At 62.5% G+C, this 12,575-nt stretch overlaps 1 protein-coding gene across 2 annotated transcripts in view; it reads left to right on the forward strand.

Moving 5' to 3' along the window:
• The first annotated feature begins 1,991 nt into the window (after positions 1-1,991).
• The window catches only part of ARVCF (ARVCF delta catenin family member), a 36,226-nt gene continuing 25,642 nt past the window's right edge, over positions 1,992-12,575 (forward strand). For both annotated transcript variants that reach the window (XM_061168868.1, XM_061168869.1), the window contains exon 1: positions 1,992-2,160. The gene's annotated coding sequence lies outside the window, so the exon portion shown is untranslated. The remainder of the gene's footprint in view (positions 2,161-12,575) is intronic.

A 12,575-nucleotide genomic window follows, 5' to 3' on the forward strand; every position in this document is an offset into this window, starting at 1 on the left:
GTGGTCTAGGGGTAGAGACCATCTCTCCTGTACTCTGTTTCTGACCCCCATCTGCAGCCTGGGTCATGGTGGGTCCTCGTGGAACTGGCACTGCCTGTCCCGACCCTCCGTGCAGCTGGTGAGCCAGCTTGAGGGCAGACAGGTCTCTGGAAGCCTGTCAGGAGAGGGGGGGGTAGGGATGAGGGGGATGGAGGGAGTCCTCACTTGGGCCGATTTTGGTGCACAATTCTCCCCTTTGCCCTCTCAGCAGAGGTCTGTCCAGCCCCTCTTGCTACCATCAGCAAGTGTGTGGGAAAGGGGTGGTGCTGGGCCACAAGGTCATTGTGAGAGGAGGGGCTGCAGGAGGACCAGGGCCCAATGCCCTTGGAGAGATCCACAGAGAACTTTGGGCTAATTAAATCCACTCCTAAGTATAGGAAAGGGTCTGCCATGTTCTGGAGAGGGACCCTTCATTCTGCCTGCCCAGAGCTTCAAGCAATGTCCCTGTGCCAGGGTGCCAAATGGCTGTCACTTCCAGTGCTGGTGACACCTCCAGTGCCAATTCCAGTCAGTTGGCTGTGGCTGCCTGGCTCTGAATGGCTGCTGGGGGTTGATTTGTCATGTATGCCAGGGTACAGGGGAACCCAATGTGGTACCAGTGGTGAATTCTGGCCCCAAATCATTTCCTTTTCTTCGTTCTGACCAAGGAACTTCTGGGTGAACACAGTGGACCCCTGATGTGGGTGGATAAGACATGAATGTCTCTCCCCCCGCTGCCCCCCCAATTAGCACTGTGGTGGGCCATGTGGCTCTGTGCAGCCTTGGGGAATATGGTGAGCTGAGGATCTGGTCATCTCCAGGTGCAACCAGAGCAAGAACGGCTTAGAACCACGCACGAGCCAGGGTCACTGGTCAGGGACCCCCTGAAACAAGCCCCAATGGGAGGCATCCACACTGGTGCCCCCTGCACCCCAAAGTTACCTGGAGCTGGCCTAGGGTTGTGGTCCCATTTGTGGTCATGTGTGTGCCCTGTGTCACTGCAGGGACCAGGTGGCTGCTCTCCACCTGGCAGGGAAATGTAACCTGTGCTAAACCCAACTCGGGTGGCTGAGCCCCACAGGGATCCTGCATGACCCCAGGTAGGGTGGAGGAAATGGACACCAGAAAGCGGGGAAAATGAACACACAAACTTCTCCTCCCCAGGCCCAGACCTGTGGCCTTTCGGTGAGCCGCGTGAGGGAGGCCAGTCCCTGGGGCCCTGCAGGATGGGCTGAGCCCACGGTGTCTGTCGAGTCATCACTGACCAAGGAGGAAAACCGCTGTTCACGGAGGGGTCCCTTTCTACCCTTGGAAAAACTGCCAGCCCCACCCACTCCGGCCTCCACAGTGGGAACCCTGGGGCAATGAGGGTGGGAGAGCGCCCGGGCGCCGGAGTCAGATGGACTGGGTTGGAGCCCCGGTGACCTAAAGCTAGTGAGAACCTCTCTGAGCCTCGGTTTCCCGTCTGTAAAATGGGAGGGCAGCAGAACGCTCCCTCGCGGATTGTGGGGAATACAATTGACGCTGAAGGGAGGGCGTGGCGCCCAGCGCCGGGCCAACAGCAGGCGCTGGAGCAGAATACCTGGGAACTGGGGGTGGTGATGCAGCCGACCCGGCCCGAGTCCGGGGATGGGGCGCCGGGCCTGCTCCCTTCCCCGCTCGGGCCGGACGGTCCGGGGACGTCCTCGAAGGCGGCCGGGAGGGGGCGGTCCGCCGGAAGGGGCGGCCCGCGGCCCTGGCCTCAGCCGCAGAGGTCCCGGCAGGTGCCCGGGCCTCCGCTACTCCACGAGGGGCCGTGGTCGGCAGAGACGGACAGCCGGAGCGCCCAATGGCAAGCCGGTGTCTCCCCGCGCCCGTCCAATCGGTGCCGGCTGCCGGGCCTCCCGACCAATGGAAACACTGGCGGCGGCGGGGCGGGGCGAGGGTCGCCGCGCCGGCAGGCCCCCTTTGCGCACGGGCCGCGAGAGGGGCGGAGGGCTAGTCTGGACTGCGCTGGGCTCAGGGCGTGAGTCCTGCACCGGCGCGAGCGGAGGCCCCGGGACAGTCACTTGCGCCCGCCCGGGGACGCCGCGCGCCGAGGGACCCGGGGACGCCCGTCTGGGGCGGGGGCCGCGTTGCGGCGCCGCCCACGCCGCGCTCCAGGTAGGCTCGGGCCGGGGACCGGGGTCGGGGCCGGGATCGGGGCTGCGGGACGGGCAGGGACCCGAATCGAGGTCCGGGCAGGGGTCAAGGCCGGGGGTCCAGCCCGGCTCTGCTCCACCCGCACCGAGCCCGCGCCGCGGTGCGCAAGACCCCGGACCGACGGGGGCGGGTCCCTTTGTGCGCAGCTTCGGGTCCTGCCCGACCGGCCGTGCGCCTAGGTCCGCGCGCCCCTCAAGCCGCGGCCAATATGAGCCGTGTCCTCCCCCTGCTCGACCGGGCGCCTGGAGCTGGCGCCGCGCAGCCACGGAAACTTTCCATCGGCCGGAGGGGCCCGGGGCGGGGGAACTTTCCTGGGGCGGCGCGCCGCCGGGAAGCACCGGCACGGCCGGGCCGAGGGATGTCCCGGCGCCGCGCTGCTCCCGCCGCCCAGAGGACGAGGGAGGGAACGCTGCCTGGGGTTCCTGCCCGGAGCCCCAACCTGGGTCCCCCTCCTCGCCACCCCTGCGCCCTGTCGGCGGGCCCCCGGACCCCTGGCTGAGGCGTGTCCCCTCTACTCGTAGTGGGACTCGGCCCAGGTTTGCCGTGGTGTTACCCTGGGCGGGCAGCCGGAGATCCCCAGCCTTCCTATTTTAATCTTAAATAATTAAATATTGGGTTTTTACAATATGTCACCGTTTCTAATCTCTGCATAACGTGTCCCAGTGGAAACGCAACTCGGGGACTCCAGCGGCCTTTCCCTTTAGACCCAGGCGTGTTTAGGAACAAGAAAAAGAAAAGAACTGCCCCAAGGGTTTCATTCTTTAGGATCGATTCATTGTATAATCCCTCACTCACACCCCTTTCCCGAGTCACCGAGCAGGGCACACGCCGGGTCAGGGTTTATGAACCCAGGGGGTTGGATGGTGACCGGCTTAGCACCTGTGGGGCAACCTCCCCCATGAGGACACACACAGGGCTGCACTGGGAACCTCCACTCCCAGGTCCAGGCTGCCAGAGGTCTGCCCACCCCAAGCAGGTCCCACCTGTCCTGGGCTCAGTGTATCTGGACCTGGGACAGTGCTGGACCCACAGCAGTCAGTTCCCAAGCAGGTGGTCTGGACCTGGGGTCTGGCCACAGCGTGTGGGGCTGTGAATTGGGCACTCGTGCTTTCCCCCAGCCTTGCCCTGTCCCATCCACAGTACCCTGTCTGTTCCCTGCCGCCCCATGCCCCCAAGTCTGAGATCCACTGGCACCCAGCACAGGGCTGGGCACAGAGCACTTGCTGTGCTCAGGACTCTGGTCCTGGCCTGGGGAGGAGGTCACATAAGCACAGCCCGGCCAGCCCTCACCCCACTCTCCTCATGGGCACAAGTACCTGTTGACCAGGTGCCTCCTGGGTGAGCTGGGCCAGCCCTCAGTCCTGCTAGGTTAGAGCTGCCCCCCAATCTGGGCTGTGTGCCTCCCCCAGGGTGGCCCCTCAGGGGTCCCTTTGCATCTCCCAGTTTCCATGGAGGCTGCACCTCCATCCATGTTTGTGCTGCACAAGGATTCAGGTGGGTTCACTCCCCTTCATCCCAGGAGACAGGCCTGGGACCACGAGCAGTGGGATCCTGCACTTCCAAGAGGAGCCAAGAACTGTAGCGCAGAGGGGGGTGGGGACACCAGGCCCAACAGAGCCTCGGCCAGCCCCTAGCATGTGCCCTGGGCTGGCGTCAGCAGAGGGAAGGAGGGGACAGAGCTGGGGTGCTGTGGGGTGCCAGGGAGGCAGCGAGGGGTTCTGGGACCTTCCCCAGCAGTGGCTCGGGTCGGGGAAGGCATCTGTTCCCTTGCTGCCAGCTTCCATCAAGACTAGGATGAGGCCTCGGCCACTCTGCAGGAGCCCCGGAATCAGAGAGTAACCAAGAGAGACTCAGGGTCAGGAATTCCTTCCTGGGGCTTCCTGAATGGGAGAGCTGCACAGCTCAGCCTATTTCACAGGTCGGAAAGAAGAGCCCAGAGCTGGTGGACATCCACATCACCTACAGGGCCCCCAGCCCAGGCTGTGTGTGTGTGAGGCACAGCACTTACCACTGCCCCAGTGGACCCTGAGGGGCCAGCGGCCTCTAGCAAAGCAGCAACAAGCTGAGTGCAGCCACCAGAGGGCACCCAGGACTGCCATGGCCAGCAAGACTGGCTCCACCCAGCCTCCCCCAGAGGTGGGGACCCTTCCCGAGGCACCCGCCAAGGCACCCGCTGGGAGGCTGGAGCTCTGCTTTCTCCAGGCCCCCTGTTCAGGGTGGGGAGCTGGAGAGGGGCAAGGACCCTGGGCAACGCCCCTCAGTACCCTGTGCCCTCACCGCCTCGGTACAGCAGAGGGAGGCCGAGGGCTGGGTGGCGGGGTGGTTGAGCACAGGCTCCAGCAGGGACCGTGGAGGTGGGGTCCTCCTTCAGGCGTGTGCCCTAGGTGCCTCCCTGACCCCCATAGGCCATCTTGCCACTGCCCAGGGGTCCGGGCAAGGTCTCTGCATCTGCCACTCAGCACAGGGCTGTGCCTCTCTCTGCCTCAGTGTCCTCTGTAAAACAAGGGTGCAGCCAAAGTGGCGCCTTTTCAAGATGTGCACAGAGTGACCAGCGGCCTGGAAGGGCATGTCAGGATTTGCTGTGGTGGAGCAGGACTCAAGGCTCGAGTGCAGAGCAAGCTCTCAGTCAGGCCGGCCTGACCCTCACCCGGGCTCCTCATCACCCACTGCGGCCCTGAGCTGCCTGCCCAGCATCCCCCAAGCCTGGGCCCTGTCCCTCCGCTGGACTTGGTTTGTGCACATGGGGGCTGCCTCGTGCTGTCAGACATCTGTGGTCTGTGCTGTTGTGGCTCTTGGCCAGCCCTTGCAGAGGCCTCCTGCCCCAGTCGGGGACACAGCAGGCCTTTTCAAGGCTGGGGGTGGGTCCCTTGGCCCCGAGGCTCTTGGTGCAGGGTCCTTGGCCAGGACCAACTCTGAGGGGTGCTAGAAAGGGCTCCCTGAGACAGGTACCCCCACCTTCTCGGCACAAATCCCATCAATGCTTCTACCTTCGTATCTCAGACTTGTCCATCTGTCTGTCCATGGCCCCAGGGCTCTTATGAGGTTCTGTTCCCCCCACCCCCCATCTGTACAGTGCTGCTGAGATGAGGCGCCCTGGGGACACAGACCCCACCTCAGGTCCCACCGCCACCCTGCGTCCCCAGACCCTCCCTGCCCCCCTGCTCCCACCCTCCTGCAGGAAGCTCCCTCGGGCCCCCTCCCCACCTGCAGCCCTGCAGATGCCCTCCCACCCCCCACACTGGCATTGACTCTCGGCCCTCCTCTGCATTTGTGGAGTTATTGGCCTGCTGGAGTCCCACGAGGCAGGAGCCACATTCTTCCTGTGGCTGGATTGGGGTGGGGGGGGTGTGTCCTAAGGACAGGAAGACCTGAGTTCAAATCCTGGCCCAGCGCTGCCTTGCCTGGACCTGGTTTCCCCATCTGTAAAATGGTGTCCTGGGCTGACCCCAGGCCCCTAGTGAGAGTCCGAGATGATGGGGCACAGCCAGCACTGGGGAGAGGCTGGCGGTTATCAGGACTGATAAGAAAGGCACGTGGTTCTCCATGGGACAAGGTCTATGTGAACGTTTAAGCCAAAAGCAGACGTGCCCCAGAAGCATCACATTCTAAGCAAAAGCTGATCCCTGAGCCTCAGACCTCAGGGTGGGAGCAGCAGGTCCTGCTGTGGGTGGGGAGGGTACAGTGGGTGGGCAGACTCCCAACCACGCCTGCCCTCCCAGGTGCCCACGCACACACGTGTACACGCGTGCACACACACGCCTGGCTTGAGCTCCCCGTTCTTCCTTGCCTCTGGCCCTGGCATCCTGATCTACCCCCATGATCCCACCCTGACTTGAAGCCCCTCCTCGTGATGAAGGGGCTACTGTGAGGCAAAGAGACCCACCCGCAGGCCCACAAATGAGCCATGTCCACAAAGGAAGGTTGGACAGAAGCTTGGAACAACCTGGTAAACACTGCAGAGCCAAGGGGAGAGAGCTTCTGCCACTGTGATCTCCCGGAGGTGGCCTCCAGCCTGTCTGTGGTGCCCTGTTTTTCATTTTTACGACACAAACACTTTGGCAACTTCCCCAGACCTAGATACAAGGAGAGGGAACGCGTCCCCAGACCACTGGACGAGACAGGAAGCTGCATGGTCCTTGGTCTGGGACTGGGAGGCTGGCTGCTGGCCTAGGAGGGACATGGATGGGGGCTGGCCTCGGGGAGCCTCAGGAGAGAGGCAGGCAGCCTGTGCCCCAGGGCAGGTGAGGGGGGCAGACCCCTGGGGGCCATGACCCCCTGAACAGGCCAGTGGGATCCTGGTGTGGGAGTTTATCACAACAGAGCACACCCAACCTCTGGAGAAGGGAGACGTTATCTTCGGCTCAAAATGGTCAGGGTTTTGAAGGATAGTCAACAGCGTAAGAAACGCCCAGGAGGGACCACGGCAGCTGATGCAAACTGTAGACGTGACAGTCCCAGTGGGGTGGGGGTGAGAACACGCACGGTCGTGTGGGAGCGAGTCTGTGTTGGAGCACCACCAGACGCCCTTGGGTCAGGGATGACAGTGCCCAGCTGGGGCTCTGGCCCCATCCAGAAGGGACTTAACCCCGCCGGTTGGCTTCACCAGGTGCCCTCTGGTTCCTTGCAGGATGTGGAGCCAGCTGGATGGGTGTCTGGACATGCTGACCTCCTCCAGGGACGTCCCCTCCTCACACGGGTGGTGGGCCGGTGGGTGTGGTCCATGGAGGGATGGACTGTGGCCTGAGTGGTGTGTGCTTCCGGCCAGCCTCAACCTGGTGGGCACAGGGCCCTGGGCTGGACAAGGCTGGACATGGGGCCTCCTGCCACCCCTACTTGAATTCACCGATGGCCTGGGTATGGACCACAGATACCGGCTTGAGGGACGTCTGGCTTGAGGGACAAGCGTGCACTGGGGACAACCCACCAGGACATTAGCTGGACTGGTCCGCACCCTCCTTGACTTGGATGCCTGGCATGGCGGTGTCTGGTGTCGCACAGGCCGTCAGCTTCGCTCCCGGCTCAGGGTAGTCCCTGCTGCACCAGGGAGGTTGGAGCTGCCAGCGAGGACAGGCAATGGGTGCTGCAGCTCCTGGAGGAGGGCACTGAGGCCGGGAGGAGGCTTTGTCTGAAAGGGCCAGATGGCCTCTGGCACACACAGCCACCCTGGGCCACCGTCGGAGTGGGGAGGGGCCGTGACTGCTGTGATCATGGCGAGGGCGCTGGTGCTGGCCCTGCCACGTGGGCTCCTCTGCTAATCACAGCTCCAGGGGCACGAGGCATGGTGCCCGGGAAGTATAGCAGGGACGGAGGCTGAGTGGTCCCTGTGGCCCCCAGAACCCTGTGTGGTGGGAAGTGAGCCCTGCTGGTACCACTCTGTCAGTTTGCTGTGTTGCCTGATTTGCAGAGTGTGGTGGCCACTTGTGCTGCTCCACTGCGGGAGCCCAGGCCCCAGCCTGGCCCTCTGCCCCTGCCCCGCCCAGCCCTGTCTCTGTGGGAGGCTCAGCCCACCCAGCCCTGTGGATTCTGTGTCCCTGGGTGTCCAGCGTGGATAGCCTGGCCCAGCCAGCACCTCACTTGGGTGGTGGTGAGAAGGCAGTGGCTACAGACTCAGGAGCCTCCAGATGCCTGAGTGTCCTGTGCTGAGGGCTGTAAGACAGGAGAGGGCAGGGGGCCTGCTCCTTCCTCTGTGTTCCACAGGACCTCGGGTGTGGCAACCTGCCAGCCAGGCAGGTGGGAGGACCAAGGTCTGGCCAAGCATCTCAGTGGCCAGGCTGCTGGGCCATGTGGGGGCTTGTGGATTGGGATGAAGAGGCTCAGCCTGTGTCCAGGGCTTGCTGGGCCAGAGCACCAGGCCTTGGAACGTGGCATTGCTGGTGGCACAGGTGGCATGGCATCTGGGGCCTAGGGTGGCAGGGGCTGGCCCCCACCCCCCTAAACTTCTGGTGGACCACCGTGCCTCAGATTGGCAGGCCAACCAGACACCAAATGGCAGGTAATGAGGTCTGTGGGAGGCTGCCCACCGCCTCGCCTGCTGTGCCTGCCCTTGCTGCTCTTTTCCTGTCCCTGTTTCTCCCTCCTCCCTCGTGCTCCTGGTTTTCTCCCTGTTTCTCTCTGTCCCTCTCTCTCTGCCTCTTCCTGTTTCCCCATCTCCTGCGCTTCTTGAGTCTGGTAACGGACTCTTCGTGTCTGCCGCAGGCACTTCCACGCAGCCTCGCGGGCACTGGTTCCACCAGCCTCACCCGGGCTGAGGGAGGCTGTGCCTCTGTGGCCGCGGCCCCCGTGGGGCCTCTTGGGGTCGCAGCCACGCACAGAGTGGGTTCTGCCTTCATCCGTCTTTCTTCAGCCTTTTAATTTTTGCTTATGATGGCTTTCGTGTTCAAAAATTGCTCAAATTTTTCATGTTTTGTGTGGAATCTGTGGAATTCTTCCTTCTTCAATCCTTCTGTTGTTCCACGCGTTGTCTAGCACGTGGGCAGATAAACACACATCCGTCTTCTCCTGTCGGTGTTTCCAGGTCAGCATCTACAGTTGAGATTTCATCCGTCTGGAATTTACTTTGACATAAATGTGAGGCAAGGGCTGAACTGTGTTGATATGGTTATATCTGAACAGTTTCTTGACTGATGTTTTCTATCACCAGGAACTATAAATGTGACATACCGCATCCTCAGGTTCAAGGTGCCTGTGGCCCCGTTAGAAGATCAGGTCGGGGCCTCCCTTTGACCAGTCTCTGTTCTGAAAAGTCACGGGCGGCCTCGCACTTGCCCTGCAGATGCAGGTTGGTCCACGCAGTTGGGGCCTCCTCCCCGGGACCCCCGGTGTGCTGGCCTGTGCGCGTGTGCATCCCACTCTGGTTTCCCCAGGTCTCCAGCCCCTCTGAGCCTCCTTGGTTACTGAGAACAGGTCCCTGCTGTGGGAAGGCCCCTCAGAAGCCCCCACAGTGATCCGGGCCCCTTTGCAGCATCCGGCCTGTGAATGCGTGACTCCCTGTGGCTGGGAGGGCATGGGCTGTCCCACGCCCGAGTGGCTTTGTCATGCTGTGGGGGGTGAACGGGCCTCTTCCTCTAGGGTCGCGGGCTTGGCACCCCCAGGGCCTCCAGTGGCAGCACCACTGGGCCAGGCACACGCACGCCTGTTTGTGTCTCAGTTCGGGGCGGGTCGGCTGGTCCACCTGCCTCGCAAGCATCTTGCCTGCGTTGCCAGAGAGCCAGGTGCTGGCCCTCGCCTGTGGGCGGCCCTCAGCCAGGCATCCAGGGGTCTCTGTGATTGGACTCGTGGGTCATTCCCCGGGTGGGGGGGCTCAACGTGAGAGGCAGGAGCGAAGACCACGGCCCCAGGGATGCCCCCAGCCCCTTCCCACTCCGGAGCACATGCTTCTCAGGAATAACATTCTACGAGGCCGAACTTGGCTTCAGACCTGGCTCTGCTCGCCCTGTGGGGCTCAGCGCAGGTGGCACTTCGTGCTGGCCGCTGTGTTATGGTGCGAGAGCCATGCCAGCTTCTGGCTGTGCCATTCCTTGCTCAGGGTGCCTCACAGCTGGTGGTGTGACTGCGCTGCGGGGCCCAGGCCACCAGGAGGGACGGTGCCACGCCAGCCGTGCTGGGTAGTCTGTGCAAGCCTGAGGTGGCCATTGGCCTAGTGGCTCTTGGGGCAGCCCCTGCCCCTCAGCTCGCCCCTGGAGCCTCTCCCTGCCTTGCCAGCCATAGTCAGCTTCTGGCTGTTCCCTGGCTTGCTCTGCTTCGTTCTCCTGCCTGGACTGGACTGTCAGGCTGCTGAGGGGCCTTTCTTCCCCAGGCCCTGGGCGTCCGTCCCCGTCCCTGTGTGACCTTCCACCGGGGCACCCAGAGTCGTCAGCTCCGCCCTGAGTTAGGTCTTGTGCTGCGGGGACACCCCCCTGCAGCTCTGATTTGGGGAGGCTGAGGCCCAGGTTCTTTCGCCCACAGGGAAGGCTGCCCATTGTCAGGTGGGGAGAAGGAGACACCCCGCCCCCCTGGCACATCTTGCCAGGTTGTCATTTGCAATTGATGAGTTTGGTATTTCAAATATGCCTTTAGTTAAACTTTTTCTTTTCAAAATATTTTCACTCTCTGTGAAATCCTAATTAGGCCATTCATTCGTCTGAATGTACTTGCTGCTCTCTGCATTTTGCAAGATAACGAGGAGGCTTCGAGCGGGCTGCCAGCCAGTCCTCCGGGGCCTTTGCTCTGTGCCCTGCAGGGAGAGGCTGGCGCCCCATGACCCCTGCACCCATGGGCCCTGGGCCGCAGTGCCTGCGGGACACCGAGTGTGCAGATGGGGACACTGAGGCCTGGGGTGGCAAATCGTCTCTGACAGTCCGGGAACTTTGCACGATGTTTCCTTAAGGAAGCACAGAGCTGGGTTTACTCTTTCAAGATCCCAAGTTAAGGAAGAAAGGGAAGCACCCTGTTAACAAAGCTGTCAGCTGGTCCTCACCGTAGAAGAGCTTCTGCAAACAAGAGACGATAGCTGGGCAGCAGGGTCCTGCAGCTGACATCTGTGCGTGGATGACGTCCAGCCCCTCCGGGACGTGGGCAGCTTGGCGGCAACATGGACCCTCCTCAGTGCCGCCTTGGGTGTGTCCGGTGCGGGCCAGGCCAGGCGACCTCCTTCCTGCCCTGCGGAGGGACAGCGGCCTGGAGGCTGGGGCACAGAGCCCAGGGAGAGCAAGTCGTAAAGGCTAGGGTTGACATGACCGCAATCTGCTCAGCTTCTTTCTGGGCGGAAAGCTCAGACCCCAACCTGACCCTGACAACCCTGCTGGAGGCCTCTGTTGGGGGTGGCTCCTGGCCATTTGTGGGGTGCCTCGGGGACCTCCTGTGCCAGGGGAGTTTGTTCCCAGGGTCCATTTTCCACCACTCCTGTCTTCCCTCTTGACAGCTTTGTGTCCTTTTCTGCCCATTTGGCAGGTCTGCCTTGGGTTTGCATCCTGCGGCCTGGGGACAGCGTCCTGGCTGCTGTTTAGCTTCCGCCATGTTTTTCTTCAAATCCCCACAGGATCCTCATCACCCACGATCGGTCCTTCTCCCTATAGTTTGTTCCCAGCTCATCAGTTCAAGGCCGTCTTTAACCTTTTGAGGGCACATCAGCTGTTCCCTGATGTTTGTGCTGGTAAACGGCAGCTCTCCTGGGTCCCCGGGGGGGGGGGGGCAGCAGGGTCTGCCTTGGGCCGTGGGGGCTGGAGCAGGTCTGTGCAGCCTCGGTGTTTCTGTCCAGGGTCCTGGCCCGGCCATGCTCCCCACTCCTGTCACAGAGACACTTCGGTGTGGACTGAGGCTGGGCACCTGCAGGCTGTGGAGCCAGGGCAGGCCCGGCCTCACAGGTCTTGGTGGGGGCAGCCTTGCCAGGTGTTCAGGACAGGAATGCAGTCTGCCCAGAACGCTGACCCCCAGGAGCCTGAGTCCTACCTCCCCCAGCACAAGGACCTGTCAGGAGTGTCAGGTCACCTACCATCCATTTTCCAGGGCAGGCAAGGCCCCACAGGGCAGCCTGGGTGCCTCTGGGTGTGTGTGTGCATGACTTTGTGGGTGGCCGCACGCGTGAGCCTGCGGGTGGGTTTAAGGAGTTCCCCAAATTGTCAGCATGCCAGCTGCAGTGTTCTGCGCCCTGGGGGGGGGCAGGACACACAGACAGGTCCGGTTCCCAGCAGGCTCTCATGGTATGTGGTGTGTGGGGGGGTGGGGAGCCAGGCAGGGACACTGTGGGGCCCAGAGTCTGCACTGGGTAGGGGCGGGGTGAAGCCCCCTGCCCAGTTCCACTGGGTCATCATTTGCATATAAAAGGCAGGACTTTGCTGTCTGATGGAGGCTGGTGGTGTCTGGACCTGTTGCCATGGGCACTCCTGGGCGTCAGGAGCACTGAATTGGTTCCCAGGCAGGCGTGGGGGTTTGGAGCAGAGAGACTGGCGTCCAGCTCAGCTTCTGGGAGAGAATGGGAGTTCCCAGGGGCCCCTGGAGGAGCCAGTGCTGGCTGGAGGCCACACAGGACCCTGGGCAAGGGCAGACCAGAGGGGACCTGGCTCTTTGATGCTGTGCTCAGGAGCAAGGATGGAACCTCCCTCCACAGGGCGTGCTCTGGTCTCTTACCTACACTCCCCTTTGATCCATCCAGGGCCAGGTGGCCACAGCTGCCCTGCCTCTACCCTTGGCAGCTGGAGGGTCTTCCTGACACCTGTCACCCCCTGGGCTGTGGGTACTGTGCCTGCAGGGCCTGGAGTCTCCCTGCTGGACCCCGGTGTTGTTCCCGATGAGGGAACAGGGGACCAGTTTCTCACTCTCACACTTCCCAGGGAACCTCCTTCTGGAAGCTGAGCCCCAGGCCCCATCTCCCTGGATGGCGAAGGCCCAGGCTGGGCTCT

Source organism: Eubalaena glacialis, chromosome 15 (assembly GCF_028564815.1).
Source record: "Eubalaena glacialis isolate mEubGla1 chromosome 15, mEubGla1.1.hap2.+ XY, whole genome shotgun sequence".
Classification (NCBI taxonomy): domain Eukaryota; kingdom Metazoa; phylum Chordata; class Mammalia; order Artiodactyla; family Balaenidae; genus Eubalaena; species Eubalaena glacialis.